Consider the following 25,830-nt stretch of genomic DNA (forward strand, 5'->3'; position numbering starts at 1 on the left):
CACAGCATTAACAGGCTCTTCCAGCATTAACAGGCTCTTCCAGCATTAACAGGCTCTTCCAGCATTAGCAGACTCTTCCAGCATTAGCAGGCTCTTCCAGCATTAACAGGCTCTTCACTAGCCTCAGGCAGAGAGTGGAGGATACGTGTAACTCAGCATTAGCAGGCTCTTCCAGCATTAGCAGGCTCTTCCAGCATTAGCAGGTTCTTCACTAGCCTCAGGCAGAGAGTGGAGGATACGTGTAACTCACAGCATTAGCAGGCTCTTCCAGCATTAGCAGACTCTTCCAGCATTAGCAGGTTCTTCACTAGCCTCAGGCAGAGAGTGGAGAATACGTGTAACTCACAGCATTAGCAGGCTCTTCCAGCATTAGCAGGCTCTTCCAGCATTAGCAGGTTCTTCACTAGCCTCAGGCAGAGAGTGGAGGATACGTGTAACTCAGCATTAGCAGGCTCTTCCAGCATTAGCAGGCTCTTCCAGCATTAGCAGGCTCTTCCAGCATTAGCAGGCTCTTCCAGCATTAGCAGGTTCTTCACTAGCCTCAGGCAGAGAGTGGAGGATACGTGTAACTCAGCATTAGCAGGCTCTTCCAGCATTAGCAGGCTCTTCCAGCATTAGCAGGCTCTTCCAGCATTAGCAGGTTCTTCACTAGCCTCAGGCAGAGAGTGGAGGATACGTGTAACTCAGCATTAGCAGGCTCTTCCAGCATTAACAGGCTCTTCCAGCATTAGCAGGCTCTTCCAGCATTAGCAGTCTCTTCCAGCATTAGCAGGCTCTTCCAGCATTAGCAGGCTCTTCACTAGCCTCAGGCAGAGAGTGGAGGATACGTGTAAATCACAGCATTAGCAGGCTCTTCCAGCATTAGCAGGCTCTTCACTAGCCTCAGGCAGAGAGTGGAGGATACGTGTAACTCACAGCATTAGCAGGCTCTTCCAGCATTAGCAGGCTCTTCCAGCATTAGCAGGTTCTTCACTAGCCTCAGGCAGAGAGTGGAGGATACGTGTAACTCAGCATTAGCAGGCTCTTCCAGCATTAGCAGGCTCTTCCAGCATTAGCAGGCTCTTCCAGCATTAGCAGGCTCTTCCAGCATTAGCAGGTTCTTCACTAGCCTCAGGCAGAGAGTGGAGGATACGTGTAACTCAGCATTAGCAGGCTCTTCCAGCATTAACAGGCTCTTCCAGCATTAGCAGGCTCTTCCAGCATTAGCAGTCTCTTCCAGCATTAGCAGGCTCTTCCAGCATTAGCAGGCTCTTCACTAGCCTCAGGCAGAGAGTGGAGGATACGTGTAACTCACAGCATTAGCAGGCTCTTCCAGCATTAGCAAGCTCTTCCAGCATTAGCAGGCTCTTCCAGCATTAGCAGGTTCTTCACTAGCCTCAGGCAGAGAGTGGAGAATACGTGTAACTCACAGCATTAGCAGACTCTTCCAGCATTAGCAGGCTCTTCCAGCATTAGCAGGTTCTTCACTAGCCTCAGGCAGAGAGTGGAGGATACGTGTAACTCACAGCATTAGCAGGCTCTTCCAGCATTAGCAGGTTCTTCCAGCATTAGCAGGCTCTTCCAGCATTAGCAGGCTCTTCCAGCATTAGCAGGCTCTTCCAGCATTAGCAGGCTCTTCACTAGCCTCAGGCAGAGAGTGGAGGATACGTGTAACTCACAGCATTAGCAGGCTCTTCCAGCATTAGCAGGCTCTTCACTAGCCTCAGGCAGAGAGTGGAGGATACGTGTAACTCAGCATTAGCAGGCTCTTCCAGCATTAGCAGGCTCTTCCAGCATTAGCAGGCTCTTCCAGCATTAGCAGGCTCTTCCAGCATTAGCAGGCTCTTCCAGCATTAGCAGGCTCTTCACTAGCCTCAGGCAGAGAGTGGAGGATACGTGTAGCTCACAGCATTAGCAGGCTCTTCCAGCATTAGCAAGCTCTTCCAGCATTAGCAGGCTCTTCCAGCATTAGCAGGTTCTTCACTAGCCTAAGGCAGAGAGTGGAGAATACGTGTAACTCACAGCATTAGCAGACTCTTCCAGCATTAGCAGGCTCTTCCAGCATTAGCAAGCTCTTCCAGCATTAGCAAGCTCTTCCAGCATTAGCAGGCTCTTCCAGCATTAGCAAGCTCTTCCAGCATTAGCAGACTCTTCCAGCATTAGCAGGCTCTTCCAGCATTAGCAAGCTCTTCCAGCATTAGCAGGCTCTTCCAGCATTAGCAGGCTCTTCCAGCATTAACAGGCTCTTCACTAGCCTCAGGCAGAGAGTGGAGAATACGTGTAACTCACAGCATTAACAGGCTCTTCCAGCATTAGCAGACTCTTCCAGCATTAGCAAGCTCTTCCAGCATTAGCAGGCTCTTCCAGCATTAGCAGGCTCTTCCAGCATTAGCAGGCTCTTCCAGCATTAGCAGACTCTTCCAGCATTAGCAGGCTCTTCCAGCATTAACAGGCTCTTCACTAGCCTAAGGCAGAGAGTGGAGAATACGTGTAACTCACAGCATTAGCAGACTCTTCCAGCATTAGCAGGTTCTTCACTAGCCTAAGGCAGAGAGTGGAGAATACGTGTAACTCACAGCATTAGCAGGCTCTTCCAGCATTAGCAGGCTCTTCCAGCATTAGCAGGCTCTTCCAGCATTAACAGGCTCTTCCAGCATTAGCAGGCTCTTCCAGCATTAGCAGGTTCTTCACTAGCCTAAGGCAGAGAGTGGAGAATACGTGTAACTCACAGCATTAGCAGGCTCTTCCAGCATTAGCAGGCTCTTCCAGCATTAGCAGGCTCTTCCAGCATTAACAGGCTCTTCCAGCATTAGCAGGCTCTTCCAGCATTAGCAGGCTCTTCACTAGCCTAAGGCAGAGAGTGGAGAATACGTGTAACTCACAGCATTAGCAGGCTCTTCCAGCATTAGCAGGCTCTTCCAGCATTAGCAGGCTCTTCCAGCATTAACAGGCTCTTCCAGCATTAGCAGACTCTTCCAGCATTAGCAGGCTCTTCCAGCATTAGCAGGCTCTTCACTAGCCTAAGGCAGAGAGTGGAGAATACGTGTAACTCACAGCATTAGCAGACTCTTCCAGCATTAGCAGGCTCTTCCAGCATTAGCAGGTTCTTCACTAGCCTAAGGCAGAGAGTGGAGAATACGTGTAACTCACAGCATTAACAGGCTCTTCCAGCATTAACAGGCTCTTCCAGCATTAACAGGCTCTTCCAGCATTAGCAGACTCTTCCAGCATTAGCAGGCTCTTCCAGCATTAACAGGCTCTTCACTAGCCTCAGGCAGAGAGTGGAGGATACGTGTAACTCAGCATTAGCAGGCTCTTCCAGCATTAGCAGGCTCTTCCAGCATTAGCAGGTTCTTCACTAGCCTCAGGCAGAGAGTGGAGGATACGTGTAACTCACAGCATTAGCAGGCTCTTCCAGCATTAGCAGACTCTTCCAGCATTAGCAGGTTCTTCACTAGCCTCAGGCAGAGAGTGGAGAATACGTGTAACTCACAGCATTAGCAGGCTCTTCCAGCATTAGCAGGCTCTTCCAGCATTAGCAGGTTCTTCACTAGCCTCAGGCAGAGAGTGGAGGATACGTGTAACTCAGCATTAGCAGGCTCTTCCAGCATTAGCAGGCTCTTCCAGCATTAGCAGGCTCTTCCAGCATTAGCAGGCTCTTCCAGCATTAGCAGGTTCTTCACTAGCCTCAGGCAGAGAGTGGAGGATACGTGTAACTCAGCATTAGCAGGCTCTTCCAGCATTAGCAGGCTCTTCCAGCATTAGCAGGCTCTTCCAGCATTAGCAGGTTCTTCACTAGCCTCAGGCAGAGAGTGGAGGATACGTGTAACTCAGCATTAGCAGGCTCTTCCAGCATTAACAGGCTCTTCCAGCATTAGCAGGCTCTTCCAGCATTAGCAGTCTCTTCCAGCATTAGCAGGCTCTTCCAGCATTAGCAGGCTCTTCACTAGCCTCAGGCAGAGAGTGGAGGATACGTGTAAATCACAGCATTAGCAGGCTCTTCCAGCATTAGCAGGCTCTTCACTAGCCTCAGGCAGAGAGTGGAGGATACGTGTAACTCACAGCATTAGCAGGCTCTTCCAGCATTAGCAGGCTCTTCCAGCATTAGCAGGTTCTTCACTAGCCTCAGGCAGAGAGTGGAGGATACGTGTAACTCAGCATTAGCAGGCTCTTCCAGCATTAGCAGGCTCTTCCAGCATTAGCAGGCTCTTCCAGCATTAGCAGGCTCTTCCAGCATTAGCAGGTTCTTCACTAGCCTCAGGCAGAGAGTGGAGGATACGTGTAACTCAGCATTAGCAGGCTCTTCCAGCATTAACAGGCTCTTCCAGCATTAGCAGGCTCTTCCAGCATTAGCAGTCTCTTCCAGCATTAGCAGGCTCTTCCAGCATTAGCAGGCTCTTCACTAGCCTCAGGCAGAGAGTGGAGGATACGTGTAAATCACAGCATTAGCAGGCTCTTCCAGCATTAGCAGGCTCTTCACTAGCCTCAGGCAGAGAGTGGAGGATACGTGTAACTCAGCATTAGCAGGCTCTTCCAGCATTAGCAGGCTCTTCACTAGCCTCAGGCAGAGAGTGGAGGATACGTGTAACTCAGCATTAGCAGGCTCTTCCAGCATTAGCAGGCTCTTCCAGCATTAGCAGGCTCTTCCAGCATTAGCAGGTTCTTCACTAGCCTCAGGCAGAGAGTGGAGGATACGTGTAACTCACAGCATTAGCAGGCTCTTCCAGCATTAGCAGGCTCTTCCAGCATTAGCAGGCTCTTCCAGCATTAGCAGGCTCTTCACTAGCCTCAGACAGAGAGTGGAGGATACGTGTAACTCAGCATTAGCAGGCTCTTCCAGCATTAGCAGGCTCTTCCAGCATTAGCAGGCTCTTCCAGCATTAGCAGGTTCTTCACTAGCCTCAGGCAGAGAGTGGAGGATACGTGTAACTCACAGCATTAGCAGGCTCTTCCAGCATTAGCAGGCTCTTCCAGCATTAGCAGGCTCTTCCAGCATTAGCAGGCTCTTCCAGCATTAGCAGGCTCTTCCAGCATTAGCAGGCTCTTCCAGCATTAGCAGGTTCTTCACTAGCCTCAGGCAGAGAGTGGAGAATACGTGTAACTCACAGCATTAGCAGGCTCTTCCAGCATTAGCAGGCTCTTCCAGCATTAGCAGGCTCTTCCAGCATTAGCAGGTTCTTCACTAGCCTCAGGCAGAGAGTGGAGAATACGTGTAACTCACAGCATTAGCAGGCTCTTCCAGCATTAGCAGGCTCTTCACTAGCCTCAGGCAGAGAGTGGAGGATACGTGTAACTCACAGCATTAGCAGGCTCTTCCAGCATTAACAGGCTCTTCCAGCATTAGCAGGCTCTTCCAGCATTAGCAGGCTCTTCCAGCATTAGCAGGCTCTTCCAGCATTAGCAGGCTCTTCCAGCATTAGCAGGTTCTTCACTAGCCTCAGGCAGAGAGTGGAGAATACATGTAACTCACAGCATTAGCAGGCTCTTCCAGCATTAGCAGACTCTTCCAGCATTAGCAGGCTCTTCACTAGCCTCAGGCAGAGAGTGGAGGATACGTGTAACTCAGCATTAGCAGGCTCTTCCAGCATTAGCAGGCTCTTCCAGCATTAGCAGGTTCTTCACTAGCCTCAGGCAGAGAGTGGAGGATACGTGTAACTCAGCATTAGCAGGCTCTTCCAGCATTAGCAGGCTCTTCCAGCATTAGCAGGCTCTTCACTAGCCTAAGGCAGAGAGTGGAGAATACGTGTAACTCACAGCATTAGCAGGCTCTTCCAGCATTAGCAGGCTCTTCCAGCATTAGCAGGCTCTCCACTAGCCTCAGGCAGAGAGTGGAGGATACGTGTAACTCACAGCATTAGCAGGCTCTTCCAGCATTAGCAGGCTCTTCACTAGCCTCAGGCAGAGAGTGGAGGATACGTGTAACTCACAGCATTAGCAGGCTCTTCCAGCATTAGCAGGCTCTTCACTAGCCTCAGGCAGAGAGTGGAGGATACGTGTAACTCAGCATTAGCAGGCTCTTCCAGCATTAGCAGGCTCTTCCAGCATTAGCAGGCTCTTCCAGCATTAGCAGGCTCTTCACTAGCCTCAGGCAGAGAGTGGAGGATACGTGTAACTCACAGCATTAGCAGGCTCTTCCAGCATTAGCAGGCTCTTCACTAGCCTCAGGCAGAGAGTGGAGGATACGTGTAACTCACAGCATTAGCAGGCTCTTCCAGCATTAGCAGGCTCTTCCAGCATTAGCAGGTTCTTCACTAGCCTCAGGCAGAGAGTGGAGGATACGTGTAACTCAGCATTAGCAGGCTCTTCCAGCATTAGCAGGCTCTTCCAGCATTAGCAGGTTCTTCACTAGCCTCAGGCAGAGAGTGGAGGATACGTGTAACTCACAGCATTAGCAGGCTCTTCACTAGCCTCAGGCAGAGAGTGGAGGATACGTGTAACTCACAGCATTAGCAGGCTCTTCCAGCATTAGCAGGCTCTTCACTAGCCTCAGGCAGAGAGTGGAGGATACGTGTAACTCAGCATTAGCAGGCTCTTCCAGCATTAGCAGGCTCTTCCAGCATTAGCAGGTTCTTCACTAGCCTCAGGCAGAGAGTGGAGGATACGTGTAACTCAGCATTAGCCGGCTCTTCCAGCATTAGCAGACTCTTCCAGCATTAGCAGGCTCTTCCAGCATTAGCAGGCTCTTCCAGCATTAGCAGGCTCTTCCAGCATTAGCAGGTTCTTCACTAGCCTCAGGCAGAGAGTGGAGGATACGTGTAACTCACAGCATTAGCAGGCTCTTCCAGCATTAGCAGGCTCTTCACTAGCCTCAGACAGAGAGTGGAGGATACGTGTAACTCAGCATTAGCAGGCTCTTCCAGCATTAGCAGACTCTTCCAGCATTAGCAGGTTCTTCACTAGCCTCAGACAGAGAGTGGAGGATACGTGTAACTCAGCATTAGCAGGCTCTTCCAGCATTAGCAGACTCTTCCAGCATTAGCAGGCTCTTCCAGCATTAGCAGGCTCTTCCAGCATTAGCAGGCTCTTCCAGCATTAGCAGGTTCTTCCAGCATTAGCAGGCTCTTCCAGCATTAGCAGGTTCTTCACTAGCCTCAGGCAGAGAGTGGAGGATACGTGTAACTCAGCATTAGCAGGCTCTTCCAGCATTAGCAGGCTCTTCCAGCATTAGCAGGCTCTTCCAGCATTAGCAGGCTCTTCACTAGCCTCAGGCAGAGAGTGGAGGATACGTGTAACTCACAGCATTAGCAGGCTCTTCCAGCATTAGCAAGCTCTTCCAGCATTAGCAGGCTCTTCCAGCATTAGCAGGTTCTTCACTAGCCTCAGGCAGAGAGTGGAGAATACGTGTAACTCACAGCATTAGCAGACTCTTCCAGCATTAGCAGGCTCTTCCAGCATTAGCAGGTTCTTCACTAGCCTCAGGCAGAGAGTGGAGGATACGTGTAACTCACAGCATTAGCAGGCTCTTCCAGCATTAGCAGGTTCTTCCAGCATTAGCAGGCTCTTCCAGCATTAGCAGGCTCTTCCAGCATTAGCAGGCTCTTCCAGCATTAGCAGGCTCTTCACTAGCCTCAGGCAGAGAGTGGAGGATACGTGTAACTCACAGCATTAGCAGGCTCTTCCAGCATTAGCAGGCTCTTCACTAGCCTCAGGCAGAGAGTGGAGGATACGTGTAACTCAGCATTAGCAGGCTCTTCCAGCATTAGCAGGCTCTTCCAGCATTAGCAGGCTCTTCCAGCATTAGCAGGCTCTTCCAGCATTAGCAGGCTCTTCCAGCATTAGCAGGCTCTTCACTAGCCTCAGGCAGAGAGTGGAGGATACGTGTAGCTCACAGCATTAGCAGGCTCTTCCAGCATTAGCAAGCTCTTCCAGCATTAGCAGGCTCTTCCAGCATTAGCAGGTTCTTCACTAGCCTAAGGCAGAGAGTGGAGAATACGTGTAACTCACAGCATTAGCAGACTCTTCCAGCATTAGCAGGCTCTTCCAGCATTAGCAAGCTCTTCCAGCATTAGCAAGCTCTTCCAGCATTAGCAGGCTCTTCCAGCATTAGCAAGCTCTTCCAGCATTAGCAGACTCTTCCAGCATTAGCAGGCTCTTCCAGCATTAGCAAGCTCTTCCAGCATTAGCAGGCTCTTCCAGCATTAGCAGGCTCTTCCAGCATTAACAGGCTCTTCACTAGCCTCAGGCAGAGAGTGGAGAATACGTGTAACTCACAGCATTAACAGGCTCTTCCAGCATTAGCAGACTCTTCCAGCATTAGCAAGCTCTTCCAGCATTAGCAGGCTCTTCCAGCATTAGCAGGCTCTTCCAGCATTAGCAGGCTCTTCCAGCATTAGCAGACTCTTCCAGCATTAGCAGGCTCTTCCAGCATTAACAGGCTCTTCACTAGCCTAAGGCAGAGAGTGGAGAATACGTGTAACTCACAGCATTAGCAGACTCTTCCAGCATTAGCAGGTTCTTCACTAGCCTAAGGCAGAGAGTGGAGAATACGTGTAACTCACAGCATTAGCAGGCTCTTCCAGCATTAGCAGGCTCTTCCAGCATTAGCAGGCTCTTCCAGCATTAACAGGCTCTTCCAGCATTAGCAGGCTCTTCCAGCATTAGCAGGTTCTTCACTAGCCTAAGGCAGAGAGTGGAGAATACGTGTAACTCACAGCATTAGCAGGCTCTTCCAGCATTAGCAGGCTCTTCCAGCATTAGCAGGCTCTTCCAGCATTAACAGGCTCTTCCAGCATTAGCAGGCTCTTCCAGCATTAGCAGGCTCTTCACTAGCCTAAGGCAGAGAGTGGAGAATACGTGTAACTCACAGCATTAGCAGGCTCTTCCAGCATTAGCAGGCTCTTCCAGCATTAGCAGGCTCTTCCAGCATTAACAGGCTCTTCCAGCATTAGCAGACTCTTCCAGCATTAGCAGGCTCTTCCAGCATTAGCAGGCTCTTCACTAGCCTAAGGCAGAGAGTGGAGAATACGTGTAACTCACAGCATTAGCAGACTCTTCCAGCATTAGCAGGCTCTTCCAGCATTAGCAGGTTCTTCACTAGCCTAAGGCAGAGAGTGGAGAATACGTGTAACTCACAGCATTAACAGGCTCTTCCAGCATTAACAGGCTCTTCCAGCATTAACAGGCTCTTCCAGCATTAGCAGACTCTTCCAGCATTAGCAGGCTCTTCCAGCATTAACAGGCTCTTCACTAGCCTCAGGCAGAGAGTGGAGGATACGTGTAACTCAGCATTAGCAGGCTCTTCCAGCATTAGCAGGCTCTTCCAGCATTAGCAGGTTCTTCACTAGCCTCAGGCAGAGAGTGGAGGATACGTGTAACTCACAGCATTAGCAGGCTCTTCCAGCATTAGCAGACTCTTCCAGCATTAGCAGGTTCTTCACTAGCCTCAGGCAGAGAGTGGAGAATACGTGTAACTCACAGCATTAGCAGGCTCTTCCAGCATTAGCAGGCTCTTCCAGCATTAGCAGGTTCTTCACTAGCCTCAGGCAGAGAGTGGAGGATACGTGTAACTCAGCATTAGCAGGCTCTTCCAGCATTAGCAGGCTCTTCCAGCATTAGCAGGCTCTTCCAGCATTAGCAGGCTCTTCCAGCATTAGCAGGTTCTTCACTAGCCTCAGGCAGAGAGTGGAGGATACGTGTAACTCAGCATTAGCAGGCTCTTCCAGCATTAGCAGGCTCTTCCAGCATTAGCAGGCTCTTCCAGCATTAGCAGGTTCTTCACTAGCCTCAGGCAGAGAGTGGAGGATACGTGTAACTCAGCATTAGCAGGCTCTTCCAGCATTAACAGGCTCTTCCAGCATTAGCAGGCTCTTCCAGCATTAGCAGTCTCTTCCAGCATTAGCAGGCTCTTCCAGCATTAGCAGGCTCTTCACTAGCCTCAGGCAGAGAGTGGAGGATACGTGTAAATCACAGCATTAGCAGGCTCTTCCAGCATTAGCAGGCTCTTCACTAGCCTCAGGCAGAGAGTGGAGGATACGTGTAACTCACAGCATTAGCAGGCTCTTCCAGCATTAGCAGGCTCTTCCAGCATTAGCAGGTTCTTCACTAGCCTCAGGCAGAGAGTGGAGGATACGTGTAACTCAGCATTAGCAGGCTCTTCCAGCATTAGCAGGCTCTTCCAGCATTAGCAGGCTCTTCCAGCATTAGCAGGCTCTTCCAGCATTAGCAGGTTCTTCACTAGCCTCAGGCAGAGAGTGGAGGATACGTGTAACTCAGCATTAGCAGGCTCTTCCAGCATTAACAGGCTCTTCCAGCATTAGCAGGCTCTTCCAGCATTAGCAGTCTCTTCCAGCATTAGCAGGCTCTTCCAGCATTAGCAGGCTCTTCACTAGCCTCAGGCAGAGAGTGGAGGATACGTGTAAATCACAGCATTAGCAGGCTCTTCCAGCATTAGCAGGCTCTTCACTAGCCTCAGGCAGAGAGTGGAGGATACGTGTAACTCAGCATTAGCAGGCTCTTCCAGCATTAGCAGGCTCTTCACTAGCCTCAGGCAGAGAGTGGAGGATACGTGTAACTCAGCATTAGCAGGCTCTTCCAGCATTAGCAGGCTCTTCCAGCATTAGCAGGCTCTTCCAGCATTAGCAGGTTCTTCACTAGCCTCAGGCAGAGAGTGGAGGATACGTGTAACTCACAGCATTAGCAGGCTCTTCCAGCATTAGCAGGCTCTTCCAGCATTAGCAGGCTCTTCCAGCATTAGCAGGCTCTTCACTAGCCTCAGACAGAGAGTGGAGGATACGTGTAACTCAGCATTAGCAGGCTCTTCCAGCATTAGCAGGCTCTTCCAGCATTAGCAGGCTCTTCCAGCATTAGCAGGTTCTTCACTAGCCTCAGGCAGAGAGTGGAGGATACGTGTAACTCACAGCATTAGCAGGCTCTTCCAGCATTAGCAGGCTCTTCCAGCATTAGCAGGCTCTTCCAGCATTAGCAGGCTCTTCCAGCATTAGCAGGCTCTTCCAGCATTAGCAGGCTCTTCCAGCATTAGCAGGTTCTTCACTAGCCTCAGGCAGAGAGTGGAGAATACGTGTAACTCACAGCATTAGCAGGCTCTTCCAGCATTAGCAGGCTCTTCCAGCATTAGCAGGCTCTTCCAGCATTAGCAGGTTCTTCACTAGCCTCAGGCAGAGAGTGGAGAATACGTGTAACTCACAGCATTAGCAGGCTCTTCCAGCATTAGCAGGCTCTTCACTAGCCTCAGGCAGAGAGTGGAGGATACGTGTAACTCACAGCATTAGCAGGCTCTTCCAGCATTAACAGGCTCTTCCAGCATTAGCAGGCTCTTCCAGCATTAGCAGGCTCTTCCAGCATTAGCAGGCTCTTCCAGCATTAGCAGGCTCTTCCAGCATTAGCAGGTTCTTCACTAGCCTCAGGCAGAGAGTGGAGAATACATGTAACTCACAGCATTAGCAGGCTCTTCCAGCATTAGCAGACTCTTCCAGCATTAGCAGGCTCTTCACTAGCCTCAGGCAGAGAGTGGAGGATACGTGTAACTCAGCATTAGCAGGCTCTTCCAGCATTAGCAGGCTCTTCCAGCATTAGCAGGTTCTTCACTAGCCTCAGGCAGAGAGTGGAGGATACGTGTAACTCAGCATTAGCAGGCTCTTCCAGCATTAGCAGGCTCTTCCAGCATTAGCAGGCTCTTCACTAGCCTAAGGCAGAGAGTGGAGAATACGTGTAACTCACAGCATTAGCAGGCTCTTCCAGCATTAGCAGGCTCTTCCAGCATTAGCAGGCTCTTCACTAGCCTCAGGCAGAGAGTGGAGGATACGTGTAACTCAGCATTAGCAGGCTCTTCCAGCATTAGCAGACTCTTCCAGCATTAGCAGGCTCTTCACTAGCCTCAGGCAGAGAGTGGAGGATACGTGTAACTCACAGCATTAGCAGGCTCTTCCAGCATTAGCAAGCTCTTCCAGCATTAGCAGGCTCTTCCAGCATTAGCAGGTTCTTCACTAGCCTCAGGCAGAGAGTGGAGAATACGTGTAACTCACAGCATTAGCAGACTCTTCCAGCATTAGCAGGCTCTTCCAGCATTAGCAGGTTCTTCACTAGCCTCAGGCAGAGAGTGGAGGATACGTGTAACTCACAGCATTAGCAGGCTCTTCCAGCATTAGCAGGTTCTTCCAGCATTAGCAGGCTCTTCCAGCATTAGCAGGCTCTTCCAGCATTAGCAGGCTCTTCCAGCATTAGCAGGCTCTTCACTAGCCTCAGGCAGAGAGTGGAGGATACGTGTAACTCACAGCATTAGCAGGCTCTTCCAGCATTAGCAGGCTCTTCACTAGCCTCAGGCAGAGAGTGGAGGATACGTGTAACTCAGCATTAGCAGGCTCTTCCAGCATTAGCAGGCTCTTCCAGCATTAGCAGGCTCTTCCAGCATTAGCAGGCTCTTCCAGCATTAGCAGGCTCTTCCAGCATTAGCAGGCTCTTCACTAGCCTCAGGCAGAGAGTGGAGGATACGTGTAGCTCACAGCATTAGCAGGCTCTTCCAGCATTAGCAAGCTCTTCCAGCATTAGCAGGCTCTTCCAGCATTAGCAGGTTCTTCACTAGCCTAAGGCAGAGAGTGGAGAATACGTGTAACTCACAGCATTAGCAGACTCTTCCAGCATTAGCAGGCTCTTCCAGCATTAGCAAGCTCTTCCAGCATTAGCAAGCTCTTCCAGCATTAGCAGGCTCTTCCAGCATTAGCAAGCTCTTCCAGCATTAGCAGACTCTTCCAGCATTAGCAGGCTCTTCCAGCATTAGCAAGCTCTTCCAGCATTAGCAGGCTCTTCCAGCATTAGCAGGCTCTTCCAGCATTAACAGGCTCTTCACTAGCCTCAGGCAGAGAGTGGAGAATACGTGTAACTCACAGCATTAACAGGCTCTTCCAGCATTAGCAGACTCTTCCAGCATTAGCAAGCTCTTCCAGCATTAGCAGGCTCTTCCAGCATTAGCAGGCTCTTCCAGCATTAGCAGGCTCTTCCAGCATTAGCAGACTCTTCCAGCATTAGCAGGCTCTTCCAGCATTAACAGGCTCTTCACTAGCCTAAGGCAGAGAGTGGAGAATACGTGTAACTCACAGCATTAGCAGACTCTTCCAGCATTAGCAGGTTCTTCACTAGCCTAAGGCAGAGAGTGGAGAATACGTGTAACTCACAGCATTAGCAGGCTCTTCCAGCATTAGCAGGCTCTTCCAGCATTAGCAGGCTCTTCCAGCATTAACAGGCTCTTCCAGCATTAGCAGGCTCTTCCAGCATTAGCAGGTTCTTCACTAGCCTAAGGCAGAGAGTGGAGAATACGTGTAACTCACAGCATTAGCAGGCTCTTCCAGCATTAGCAGGCTCTTCCAGCATTAGCAGGCTCTTCCAGCATTAACAGGCTCTTCCAGCATTAGCAGGCTCTTCCAGCATTAGCAGGCTCTTCACTAGCCTAAGGCAGAGAGTGGAGAATACGTGTAACTCACAGCATTAGCAGGCTCTTCCAGCATTAGCAGGCTCTTCCAGCATTAGCAGGCTCTTCCAGCATTAACAGGCTCTTCCAGCATTAGCAGACTCTTCCAGCATTAGCAGGCTCTTCCAGCATTAGCAGGCTCTTCACTAGCCTAAGGCAGAGAGTGGAGAATACGTGTAACTCACAGCATTAGCAGACTCTTCCAGCATTAGCAGGCTCTTCCAGCATTAGCAGGTTCTTCACTAGCCTAAGGCAGAGAGTGGAGAATACGTGTAACTCACAGCATTAACAGGCTCTTCCAGCATTAACAGGCTCTTCCAGCATTAACAGGCTCTTCCAGCATTAGCAGACTCTTCCAGCATTAGCAGGCTCTTCCAGCATTAACAGGCTCTTCACTAGCCTCAGGCAGAGAGTGGAGGATACGTGTAACTCAGCATTAGCAGGCTCTTCCAGCATTAGCAGGCTCTTCCAGCATTAGCAGGTTCTTCACTAGCCTCAGGCAGAGAGTGGAGGATACGTGTAACTCACAGCATTAGCAGGCTCTTCCAGCATTAGCAGACTCTTCCAGCATTAGCAGGTTCTTCACTAGCCTCAGGCAGAGAGTGGAGAATACGTGTAACTCACAGCATTAGCAGGCTCTTCCAGCATTAGCAGGCTCTTCCAGCATTAGCAGGTTCTTCACTAGCCTCAGGCAGAGAGTGGAGGATACGTGTAACTCAGCATTAGCAGGCTCTTCCAGCATTAGCAGGCTCTTCCAGCATTAGCAGGCTCTTCCAGCATTAGCAGGCTCTTCCAGCATTAGCAGGTTCTTCACTAGCCTCAGGCAGAGAGTGGAGGATACGTGTAACTCAGCATTAGCAGGCTCTTCCAGCATTAGCAGGCTCTTCCAGCATTAGCAGGCTCTTCCAGCATTAGCAGGTTCTTCACTAGCCTCAGGCAGAGAGTGGAGGATACGTGTAACTCAGCATTAGCAGGCTCTTCCAGCATTAACAGGCTCTTCCAGCATTAGCAGGCTCTTCCAGCATTAGCAGTCTCTTCCAGCATTAGCAGGCTCTTCCAGCATTAGCAGGCTCTTCACTAGCCTCAGGCAGAGAGTGGAGGATACGTGTAAATCACAGCATTAGCAGGCTCTTCCAGCATTAGCAGGCTCTTCACTAGCCTCAGGCAGAGAGTGGAGGATACGTGTAACTCACAGCATTAGCAGGCTCTTCCAGCATTAGCAGGCTCTTCCAGCATTAGCAGGTTCTTCACTAGCCTCAGGCAGAGAGTGGAGGATACGTGTAACTCAGCATTAGCAGGCTCTTCCAGCATTAGCAGGCTCTTCCAGCATTAGCAGGCTCTTCCAGCATTAGCAGGCTCTTCCAGCATTAGCAGGTTCTTCACTAGCCTCAGGCAGAGAGTGGAGGATACGTGTAACTCAGCATTAGCAGGCTCTTCCAGCATTAACAGGCTCTTCCAGCATTAGCAGGCTCTTCCAGCATTAGCAGTCTCTTCCAGCATTAGCAGGCTCTTCCAGCATTAGCAGGCTCTTCACTAGCCTCAGGCAGAGAGTGGAGGATACGTGTAAATCACAGCATTAGCAGGCTCTTCCAGCATTAGCAGGCTCTTCACTAGCCTCAGGCAGAGAGTGGAGGATACGTGTAACTCAGCATTAGCAGGCTCTTCCAGCATTAGCAGGCTCTTCACTAGCCTCAGGCAGAGAGTGGAGGATACGTGTAACTCAGCATTAGCAGGCTCTTCCAGCATTAGCAGGCTCTTCCAGCATTAGCAGGCTCTTCCAGCATTAGCAGGTTCTTCACTAGCCTCAGGCAGAGAGTGGAGGATACGTGTAACTCACAGCATTAGCAGGCTCTTCCAGCATTAGCAGGCTCTTCCAGCATTAGCAGGCTCTTCCAGCATTAGCAGGCTCTTCACTAGCCTCAGACAGAGAGTGGAGGATACGTGTAACTCAGCATTAGCAGGCTCTTCCAGCATTAGCAGGCTCTTCCAGCATTAGCAGGCTCTTCCAGCATTAGCAGGTTCTTCACTAGCCTCAGGCAGAGAGTGGAGGATACGTGTAACTCACAGCATTAGCAGGCTCTTCCAGCATTAGCAGGCTCTTCCAGCATTAGCAGGCTCTTCCAGCATTAGCAGGCTCTTCCAGCATTAGCAGGCTCTTCCAGCATTAGCAGGCTCTTCCAGCATTAGCAGGTTCTTCACTAGCCTCAGGCAGAGAGTGGAGAATACGTGTAACTCACAGCATTAGCAGGCTCTTCCAGCATTAGCAGGCTCTTCCAGCATTAGCAGGCTCTTCCAGCATTAGCAGGTTCTTCACTAGCCTCAGGCAGAGAGTGGAGAATACGTGTAACTCACAGCATTAGCAGGCTCTTCCAGCATTAGCAGGCTCTTCACTAGCCTCAGGCAGAGAGTGGAGGATACGTGTAACTCACAGCATTAGCAGGCTCTTCCAGCATTAACAGGCTCTTCCAGCATTAGCAGGCTCTTCCAGCATTAGCAGGCTCTTCCAGCATTAGCAGGCTCTTCCAGCATTAGCAGGCTCTTCCAGCATTAGCAGGTTCTTCACTAGCCTCAGGCAGAGAGTGGAGAATACATGTAACTCACAGCATTAGCAGGCTCTTCCAGCATTAGCAGACTCTTCCAGCATTAGCAGGCTCTTCACTAGCCTCAGGCAGAGAGTGGAGGATACGTGTAACTCAGCATTAGCAGGCTCTTCCAGCATTAGCAGGCTCTTCCAGCATTAGCAGGTTCTTCACTAGCCTCAGGCAGAGAGTGGAGGATACGTGTAACTCAGCATTAGCAGGCTCTTCCAGCATTAGCAGGCTCTTCCAGCATTAGCAGGCTCTTCACTAGCCTAAGGCAGAGAGTGGAGAATACGTGTAACTCACAGCATTAGCAGGCTCTTCCAGCATTAGCAGGCTCTTCCAGCATTAGCAGGCTCTTCACTAGCCTCAGGCAGAGAGTGGAGGATACGTGTAACTCAGCATTAGCAGGCTCTTCCAGCATTAGCAGACTCTTCCAGCATTAGCAGGCTCTTCACTAGCCTCAGGCAGAGAGTGGAGGATACGTGTAACTCAGCATTAGCAGGCTCTTCCAGCATTAGCAGACTCTTCCAGCATTAGCAGGCTCTTCACTAGCCTAAGGCAGAGAGTGGAGAATACGTGTAACTCACAGCATTAGGAGGCTCTTCCAGCATTAGCAGGCTCTTCACTAGCCTCAGGCAGAGAGTGGAGGATACGTGTAACTCAGCATTAGCAGGCTCTTCCAGCATTAGCAGGCTCTTCCAGCATTAGCAGGCTCTTCCAGCATTAGCAGGTTCTTCACTAGCCTAAGGCAGAGAGTGGAGAATACGTGTAACTCACAGCATTAGCAGGCTCTTCCAGCATTAACAGGCTCTTCCAGCATTAGCAGGCTCTTCCAGCATTAACAGGCTCTTCCAGCATTAACAGGCTCTTCCAGCATTAGCAGGCTCTTCCAGCATTAACAGGCTCTTCCAGCATTAGCAGGCTCTTCCAGCATTAGCAGGCTCTTCCAGCATTAGCAGGCTCTTCCAGCATTAACAGGCTCTTCCAGCATTAGCAGGCTCTTCCAGCATTAGCAGACTCTTCCAGCATTAGCAGGCTCTTCACTAGCCTCAGGCAGAGAGTGGAGGATACGTGTAACTCAGCATTAGCAGGCTCTTCCAGCATTAGCAGGCTCTTCCCGCATTAGCAGGTTCTTCACTAGCCTCAGGCAGAGAGTGGAGAATACGTGTAACTCACAGCATTAGCAGGCTCTTCCAGCATTAGCAGGCTCTTCCAGCATTAGCAGGTTCTTCACTAGCCTCAGGCAGAGAGTGGAGAATACGTGTAACTCACAGCATTAGCAGGCTCTTCCAGCATTAGCAGGTTCTTCACTAGCCTCAGGCAGAGAGTGGAGGATACGTGTAACTCACAGCATTAGCAGGCTCTTCCAGCATTAGCAGGTTCTTCACTAGCCTCAGGCAGAGAGTGGAGAATACGTGTAACTCACAGCATTAGCAGGCTCTTCCAGCATTAGCAGGTTCTTCACTAGCCTCAGGCAGAGAGTGGAGGATACGTGTAACTCACAGCATTAGCAGGCTCTTCCAGCATTAGCAGGCTCTTCACTAGCCTCAGGCAGAGAGTGGAGAATACGTGTAACTCACAGCATTAGCAGGCTCTTCCAGCATTAGCAGGCTCTTCACTAGCCTCAGGCAGAGAGTGGAGGATACGTGTAACTCAGCATTAGCAGGCTCTTCCAGCATTAGCAGGCTCTTCCAGCATTAGCAGGCTCTTCACTAGCCTCAGGCAGAGAGTGGAGGATACGTGTAACTCACAGCATTAGCAGGCTCTTCCAGCATTAGCAGGTTCTTCACTAGCCTCAGGCAGAGAGTGGAGGATACGTGTAACTCAGCATTAGCAGGCTCTTCCAGCATTAGCAGGCTCTTCCAGCATTAGCAGGTTCTTCACTAGCCTCAGGCAGAGAGTGGAGGATACGTGTAACTCAGCATTAGCAGGCTCTTCCAGCATTAGCAGGCTCTTCCAGCATTAGCAGGTTCTTCACTAGCCTCAGGCAGAGAGTGGAGGATACGTGTAACTCAGCATTAGCAGGCTCTTCCAGCATTAGCAGGCTCTTCCAGCATTAGCAGGCTCTCCACTAGCCTCAGGCAGAGAGTGGAGGATACGTGTAACTCACAGCATTAGCAGGCTCTTCCAGCATTAGCAGGCTCTTCACTAGCCTCAGACAGAGAGTGGAGGATACGTGTAACTCAGCATTAGAAGGCTCTTCCAGCATTAGCAGGCTCTTCCAGCATTAGCAGGTTCTTCACTAGCCTCAGGCAGAGAGTGGAGGATACGTGTAACTCAGCATTAGCCGGCTCTTCCAGCATTAGCAGACTCTTCCAGCATTAGCAGGCTCTTCCAGCATTAGCAGGCTCTTCCAGCATTAGCAGGCTCTTCCAGCATTAGCAGGTTCTTCACTAGCCTCAGGCAGAGAGTGGAGGATACGTGTAACTCACAGCATTAGCAGGCTCTTCCAGCATTAGCAGGCTCTTCACTAGCCTCAGACAGAGAGTGGAGGATACGTGTAACTCAGCATTAGCAGGCTCTTCCAGCATTAGCAGACTCTTCCAGCATTAGCAGGTTCTTCACTAGCCTCAGACAGAGAGTGGAGGATACGTGTAACTCAGCATTAGCAGGCTCTTCCAGCATTAGCAGACTCTTCCAGCATTAGCAGGCTCTTCCAGCATTAGCAGGCTCTTCCAGCATTAGCAGGTTCTTCCAGCATTAGCAGGCTCTTCCAGCATTAGCAGGTTCTTCACTAGCCTCAGGCAGAGAGTGGAGGATACGTGTAACTCAGCATTAGCAGGCTCTTCCAGCATTAGCAGGCTCTTCCAGCATTAGCAGGCTCTTCCAGCATTAGCAGATTCTTCACTAGCCTCAGGCAGAGAGTGGAGGATACGTGTAACTCAGCATTAGCAGACTCTTCCAGCATTAGCAGGCTCTTCACTAGCCTCAGGCAGAGAGTGGAGGATACGTGTAACTCACAGCATTAGCAGGCTCTTCCAGCATTAGCAAGCTCTTCCAGCATTAGCAGGCTCTTCCAGCATTAGCAGGTTCTTCACTAGCCTAAGGCAGAGAGTGGAGAATACGTGTAACTCACAGCATTAGCAGACTCTTCCAGCATTAGCAGGCTCTTCCAGCATTAGCAGGTTCTTCACTAGCCTCAGGCAGAGAGTGGAGGATACGTGTAACTCACAGCATTAGCAGGCTCTTCCAGCATTAGCAGGTTCTTCACTAGCCTCAGGCAGAGAGTGGAGAATACGTGTAACTCACAGCATTAGCAGGCTCTTCCAGCATTAGCAGGCTCTTCCAGCATTAGCAGGCTCTTCCAGCATTAGCAGGCTCTTCCAGCATTAGCAGGCTCTTCAATAGCCTCAGGCAGAGAGTGGAGGATACGTGTAACTCACAGCATTAGCAGGCTCTTCCAGCATTAGCAGGCTCTTCACTAGCCTCAGGCAGAGAGTGGAGGATACGTGTAACTCAGCATTAGCAGGCTCTTCCAGCATTAGCAGGCTCTTCCAGCATTAGCAGGCTCTTCCAGCATTAGCAGGCTCTTCCAGCATTAGCAGGCTCTTCACTAGCCTAAGGCAGAGAGTGGAGAATACGTGTAACTCACAGCATTAGCAGACTCTTCCAGCATTAGCAGGCTCTTCCAGCATTAGCAGGTTCTTCACTAGCCTAAGGCAGAGAGTGGAGAATACGTGTAACTCACAGCATTAACAGGCTCTTCCAGCATTAACAGGCTCTTCCAGCATTAACAGGCTCTTCCAGCATTAGCAGACTCTTCCAGCATTAGCAGGCTCTTCCAGCATTAACAGGCTCTTCACTAGCCTCAGGCAGAGAGTGGAGGATACGTGTAACTCAGCATTAGCAGGCTCTTCCAGCATTAGCAGGCTCTTCCAGCATTAGCAGGTTCTTCACTAGCCTCAGGCAGAGAGTGGAGGATACGTGTAACTCACAGCATTAGCAGGCTCTTCCAGCATTAGCAGACTCTTCCAGCATTAGCAGGTTCTTCACTAGCCTCAGGCAGAGAGTGGAGAATACGTGTAACTCACAGCATTAGCAGGCTCTTCCAGCATTAGCAGGCTCTTCCAGCATTAGCAGGTTCTTCACTAGCCTCAGGCAGAGAGTGGAGGATACGTGTAACTCAGCATTAGCAGGCTCTTCCAGCATTAGCAGGCTCTTCCAGCATTAGCAGGCTCTTCCAGCATTAGCAGGCTCTTCCAGCATTAGCAGGTTCTTCACTAGCCTCAGGCAGAGAGTGGAGGATACGTGTAACTCAGCATTAGCAGGCTCTTCCAGCATTAGCAGGCTCTTCCAGCATTAGCAGGCTCTTCCAGCATTAGCAGGTTCTTCACTAGCCTCAGGCAGAGAGTGGAGGATACGTGTAACTCAGCATTAGCAGGCTCTTCCAGCATTAACAGGCTCTTCCAGCATTAGCAGGCTCTTCCAGCATTAGCAGTCTCTTCCAGCATTAGCAGGCTCTTCCAGCATTAGCAGGCTCTTCACTAGCCTCAGGCAGAGAGTGGAGGATACGTGTAAATCACAGCATTAGCAGGCTCTTCCAGCATTAGCAGGCTCTTCACTAGCCTCAGGCAGAGAGTGGAGGATACGTGTAACTCACAGCATTAGCAGGCTCTTCCAGCATTAGCAGGCTCTTCCAGCATTAGCAGGTTCTTCACTAGCCTCAGGCAGAGAGTGGAGGATACGTGTAACTCAGCATTAGCAGGCTCTTCCAGCATTAGCAGGCTCTTCCAGCATTAGCAGGCTCTTCCAGCATTAGCAGGCTCTTCCAGCATTAGCAGGTTCTTCACTAGCCTCAGGCAGAGAGTGGAGGATACGTGTAACTCAGCATTAGCAGGCTCTTCCAGCATTAACAGGCTCTTCCAGCATTAGCAGGCTCTTCCAGCATTAGCAGTCTCTTCCAGCATTAGCAGGCTCTTCCAGCATTAGCAGGCTCTTCACTAGCCTCAGGCAGAGAGTGGAGGATACGTGTAAATCACAGCATTAGCAGGCTCTTCCAGCATTAGCAGGCTCTTCACTAGCCTCAGGCAGAGAGTGGAGGATACGTGTAACTCAGCATTAGCAGGCTCTTCCAGCATTAGCAGGCTCTTCACTAGCCTCAGGCAGAGAGTGGAGGATACGTGTAACTCAGCATTAGCAGGCTCTTCCAGCATTAGCAGGCTCTTCCAGCATTAGCAGGCTCTTCCAGCATTAGCAGGTTCTTCACTAGCCTCAGGCAGAGAGTGGAGGATACGTGTAACTCACAGCATTAGCAGGCTCTTCCAGCATTAGCAGGCTCTTCCAGCATTAGCAGGCTCTTCCAGCATTAGCAGGCTCTTCACTAGCCTCAGACAGAGAGTGGAGGATACGTGTAACTCAGCATTAGCAGGCTCTTCCAGCATTAGCAGGCTCTTCCAGCATTAGCAGGCTCTTCCAGCATTAGCAGGTTCTTCACTAGCCTCAGGCAGAGAGTGGAGGATACGTGTAACTCACAGCATTAGCAGGCTCTTCCAGCATTAGCAGGCTCTTCCAGCATTAGCAGGCTCTTCCAGCATTAGCAGGCTCTTCCAGCATTAGCAGGCTCTTCCAGCATTAGCAGGCTCTTCCAGCATTAGCAGGTTCTTCACTAGCCTCAGGCAGAGAGTGGAGAATACGTGTAACTCACAGCATTAGCAGGCTCTTCCAGCATTAGCAGGCTCTTCCAGCATTAGCAGGCTCTTCCAGCATTAGCAGGTTCTTCACTAGCCTCAGGCAGAGAGTGGAGAATACGTGTAACTCACAGCATTAGCAGGCTCTTCCAGCATTAGCAGGCTCTTCACTAGCCTCAGGCAGAGAGTGGAGGATACGTGTAACTCACAGCATTAGCAGGCTCTTCCAGCATTAACAGGCTCTTCCAGCATTAGCAGGCTCTTCCAGCATTAGCAGGCTCTTCCAGCATTAGCAGGCTCTTCCAGCATTAGCAGGCTCTTCCAGCATTAGCAGGTTCTTCACTAGCCTCAGGCAGAGAGTGGAGAATACATGTAACTCACAGCATTAGCAGGCTCTTCCAGCATTAGCAGACTCTTCCAGCATTAGCAGGCTCTTCACTAGCCTCAGGCAGAGAGTGGAGTATACGTGTAACTCAGCATTAGCAGGCTCTTCCAGCATTAGCAGGCTCTTCCAGCATTAGCAGGTTCTTCACTAGCCTCAGGCAGAGAGTGGAGGATACGTGTAACTCAGCATTAGCAGGCTCTTCCAGCATTAGCAGGCTCTTCCAGCATTAGCAGGCTCTTCACTAGCCTAAGGCAGAGAGTGGAGAATACGTGTAACTCACAGCATTAGCAGGCTCTTCCAGCATTAGCAGGCTCTTCCAGCATTAGCAGGCTCTTCACTAGCCTCAGGCAGAGAGTGGAGGATACGTGTAACTCAGCATTAGCAGGCTCTTCCAGCATTAGCAGACTCTTCCAGCATTAGCAGGCTCTTCACTAGCCTCAGGCAGAGAGTGGAGGATACGTGTAACTCAGCATTAGCAGGCTCTTCCAGCATTAGCAGACTCTTCCAGCATTAGCAGGCTCTTCACTAGCCTAAGGCAGAGAGTGGAGAATACGTGTAACTCACAGCATTAGCAGGCTCTTCCAGCATTAGCAGGCTCTTCACTAGCCTCAGGCAGAGAGTGGAGGATACGTGTAACTCAGCATTAGCAGGCTCTTCCAGCATTAGCAGGCTCTTCCAGCATTAGCAGGCTCTTCCAGCATTAGCAGGTTCTTCACTAGCCTAAGGCAGAGAGTGGAGAATACGTGTAACTCACAGCATTAGCAGGCTCTTCCAGCATTAACAGGCTCTTCCAGCATTAGCAGGCTCTTCCAGCATTAACAGGCTCTTCCAGCATTAACAGGCTCTTCCAGCATTAGCAGGCTCTTCCAGCATTAACAGGCTCTTCCAGCATTAGCAGGCTCTTCCAGCATTAGCAGGCTCTTCCAGCATTAGCAGGCTCTTCCAGCATTAACAGGCTCTTCCAGCATTAGCAGGCTCTTCCAGCATTAGCAGACTCTTCCAGCATTAGCAGGCTCTTCACTAGCCTCAGGCAGAGAGTGGAGGATACGTGTAACTCAGCATTAGCAGGCTCTTCCAGCATTAGCAGGCTCTTCCCGCATTAGCAGGTTCTTCACTAGCCTCAGGCAGAGAGTGGAGAATACGTGTAACTCACAGCATTAGCAGGCTCTTCCAGCATTAGCAGGCTCTTCCAGCATTAGCAGGTTCTTCACTAGCCTCAGGCAGAGAGTGGAGAATACGTGTAACTCACAGCATTAGCAGGCTCTTCCAGCATTAGCAGGTTCTTCACTAGCCTCAGGCAGAGAGTGGAGGATACGTGTAACTCACAGCATTAGCAGGCTCTTCCAGCATTAGCAGGTTCTTCACTAGCCTCAGGCAGAGAGTGGAGAATACGTGTAACTCACAGCATTAGCAGGCTCTTCCAGCATTAGCAGGTTCTTCACTAGCCTCAGGCAGAGAGTGGAGGATACGTGTAACTCACAGCATTAGCAGGCTCTTCCAGCATTAGCAGGCTCTTCACTAGCCTCAGGCAGAGAGTGGAGAATACGTGTAACTCACAGCATTAGCAGGCTCTTCCAGCATTAGCAGGCTCTTCACTAGCCTCAGGCAGAGAGTGGAGGATACGTGTAACTCAGCATTAGCAGGCTCTTCCAGCATTAGCAGGCTCTTCCAGCATTAGCAGGCTCTTCACTAGCCTCAGGCAGAGAGTGGAGGATACGTGTAACTCACAGCATTAGCAGGCTCTTCCAGCATTAGCAGGTTCTTCACTAGCCTCAGGCAGAGAGTGGAGGATACGTGTAACTCAGCATTAGCAGGCTCTTCCAGCATTAGCAGGCTCTTCCAGCATTAGCAGGTTCTTCACTAGCCTCAGGCAGAGAGTGGAGGATACGTGTAACTCAGCATTAGCAGGCTCTTCCAGCATTAGCAGGCTCTTCCAGCATTAGCAGGTTCTTCACTAGCCTCAGGCAGAGAGTGGAGGATACGTGTAACTCAGCATTAGCAGGCTCTTCCAGCATTAGCAGGCTCTTCCAGCATTAGCAGGCTCTCCACTAGCCTCAGGCAGAGAGTGGAGGATACGTGTAACTCACAGCATTAGCAGGCTCTTCCAGCATTAGCAGGCTCTTCACTAGCCTCAGACAGAGAGTGGAGGATACGTGTAACTCAGCATTAGAAGGCTCTTCCAGCATTAGCAGGCTCTTCCAGCATTAGCAGGTTCTTCACTAGCCTCAGGCAGAGAGTGGAGGATACGTGTAACTCAGCATTAGCCGGCTCTTCCAGCATTAGCAGACTCTTCCAGCATTAGCAGGCTCTTCCAGCATTAGCAGGCTCTTCCAGCATTAGCAGGCTCTTCCAGCATTAGCAGGTTCTTCACTAGCCTCAGGCAGAGAGTGGAGGATACGTGTAACTCACAGCATTAGCAGGCTCTTCCAGCATTAGCAGGCTCTTCACTAGCCTCAGACAGAGAGTGGAGGATACGTGTAACTCAGCATTAGCAGGCTCTTCCAGCATTAGCAGACTCTTCCAGCATTAGCAGGTTCTTCACTAGCCTCAGACAGAGAGTGGAGGATACGTGTAACTCAGCATTAGCAGGCTCTTCCAGCATTAGCAGACTCTTCCAGCATTAGCAGGCTCTTCCAGCATTAGCAGGCTCTTCCAGCATTAGCAGGTTCTTCCAGCATTAGCAGGCTCTTCCAGCATTAGCAGGTTCTTCACTAGCCTCAGGCAGAGAGTGGAGGATACGTGTAACTCAGCATTAGCAGGCTCTTCCAGCATTAGCAGGCTCTTCCAGCATTAGCAGGCTCTTCCAGCATTAGCAGATTCTTCACTAGCCTCAGGCAGAGAGTGGAGGATACGTGTAACTCAGCATTAGCAGACTCTTCCAGCATTAGCAGGCTCTTCACTAGCCTCAGGCAGAGAGTGGAGGATACGTGTAACTCACAGCATTAGCAGGCTCTTCCAGCATTAGCAAGCTCTTCCAGCATTAGCAGGCTCTTCCAGCATTAGCAGGTTCTTCACTAGCCTAAGGCAGAGAGTGGAGAATACGTGTAACTCACAGCATTAGCAGACTCTTCCAGCATTAGCAGGCTCTTCCAGCATTAGCAGGTTCTTCACTAGCCTCAGGCAGAGAGTGGAGGATACGTGTAACTCACAGCATTAGCAGGCTCTTCCAGCATTAGCAGGTTCTTCACTAGCCTCAGGCAGAGAGTGGAGAATACGTGTAACTCACAGCATTAGCAGGCTCTTCCAGCATTAGCAGGCTCTTCCAGCATTAGCAGGCTCTTCCAGCATTAGCAGGCTCTTCAATAGCCTCAGGCAGAGAGTGGAGGATACGTGTAACTCACAGCATTAGCAGGCTCTTCCAGCATTAGCAGGCTCTTCACTAGCCTCAGGCAGAGAGTGGAGGATACGTGTAACTCAGCATTAGCAGGCTCTTCCAGCATTAGCAGGCTCTTCCAGCATTAGCAGGCTCTTCCAGCATTAGCAGGCTCTTCCAGCATTAACAGGCTCTTCACTAGCCTCAGGCAGAGAGTGGAGGATACGTGTAGCTCACAGCATTAGCAGGCTCTTCCAGCATTAGCAAGCTCTTCCAGCATTAGCAGGCTCTTCCAGCATTAGCAGGTTCTTCACTAGCCTAAGGCAGAGAGTGGAGAATACGTGTAACTCACAGCATTAGCAGACTCTTCCAGCATTAGCAGGCTCTTCCAGCATTAGCAAGCTCTTCCAGCATTAGCAAGCTCTTCCAGCATTAGCAGGCTCTTCCAGCATTAGCAAGCTCTTCCAGCATTAGCAGACTCTTCCAGCATTAGCAGGCTCTTCCAGCATTAGCAAGCTCTTCCA

Source organism: Scardinius erythrophthalmus (assembly GCF_964197995.2).
Source record: "Scardinius erythrophthalmus genome assembly, chromosome: 15".
Classification (NCBI taxonomy): domain Eukaryota; kingdom Metazoa; phylum Chordata; class Actinopteri; order Cypriniformes; family Leuciscidae; genus Scardinius; species Scardinius erythrophthalmus.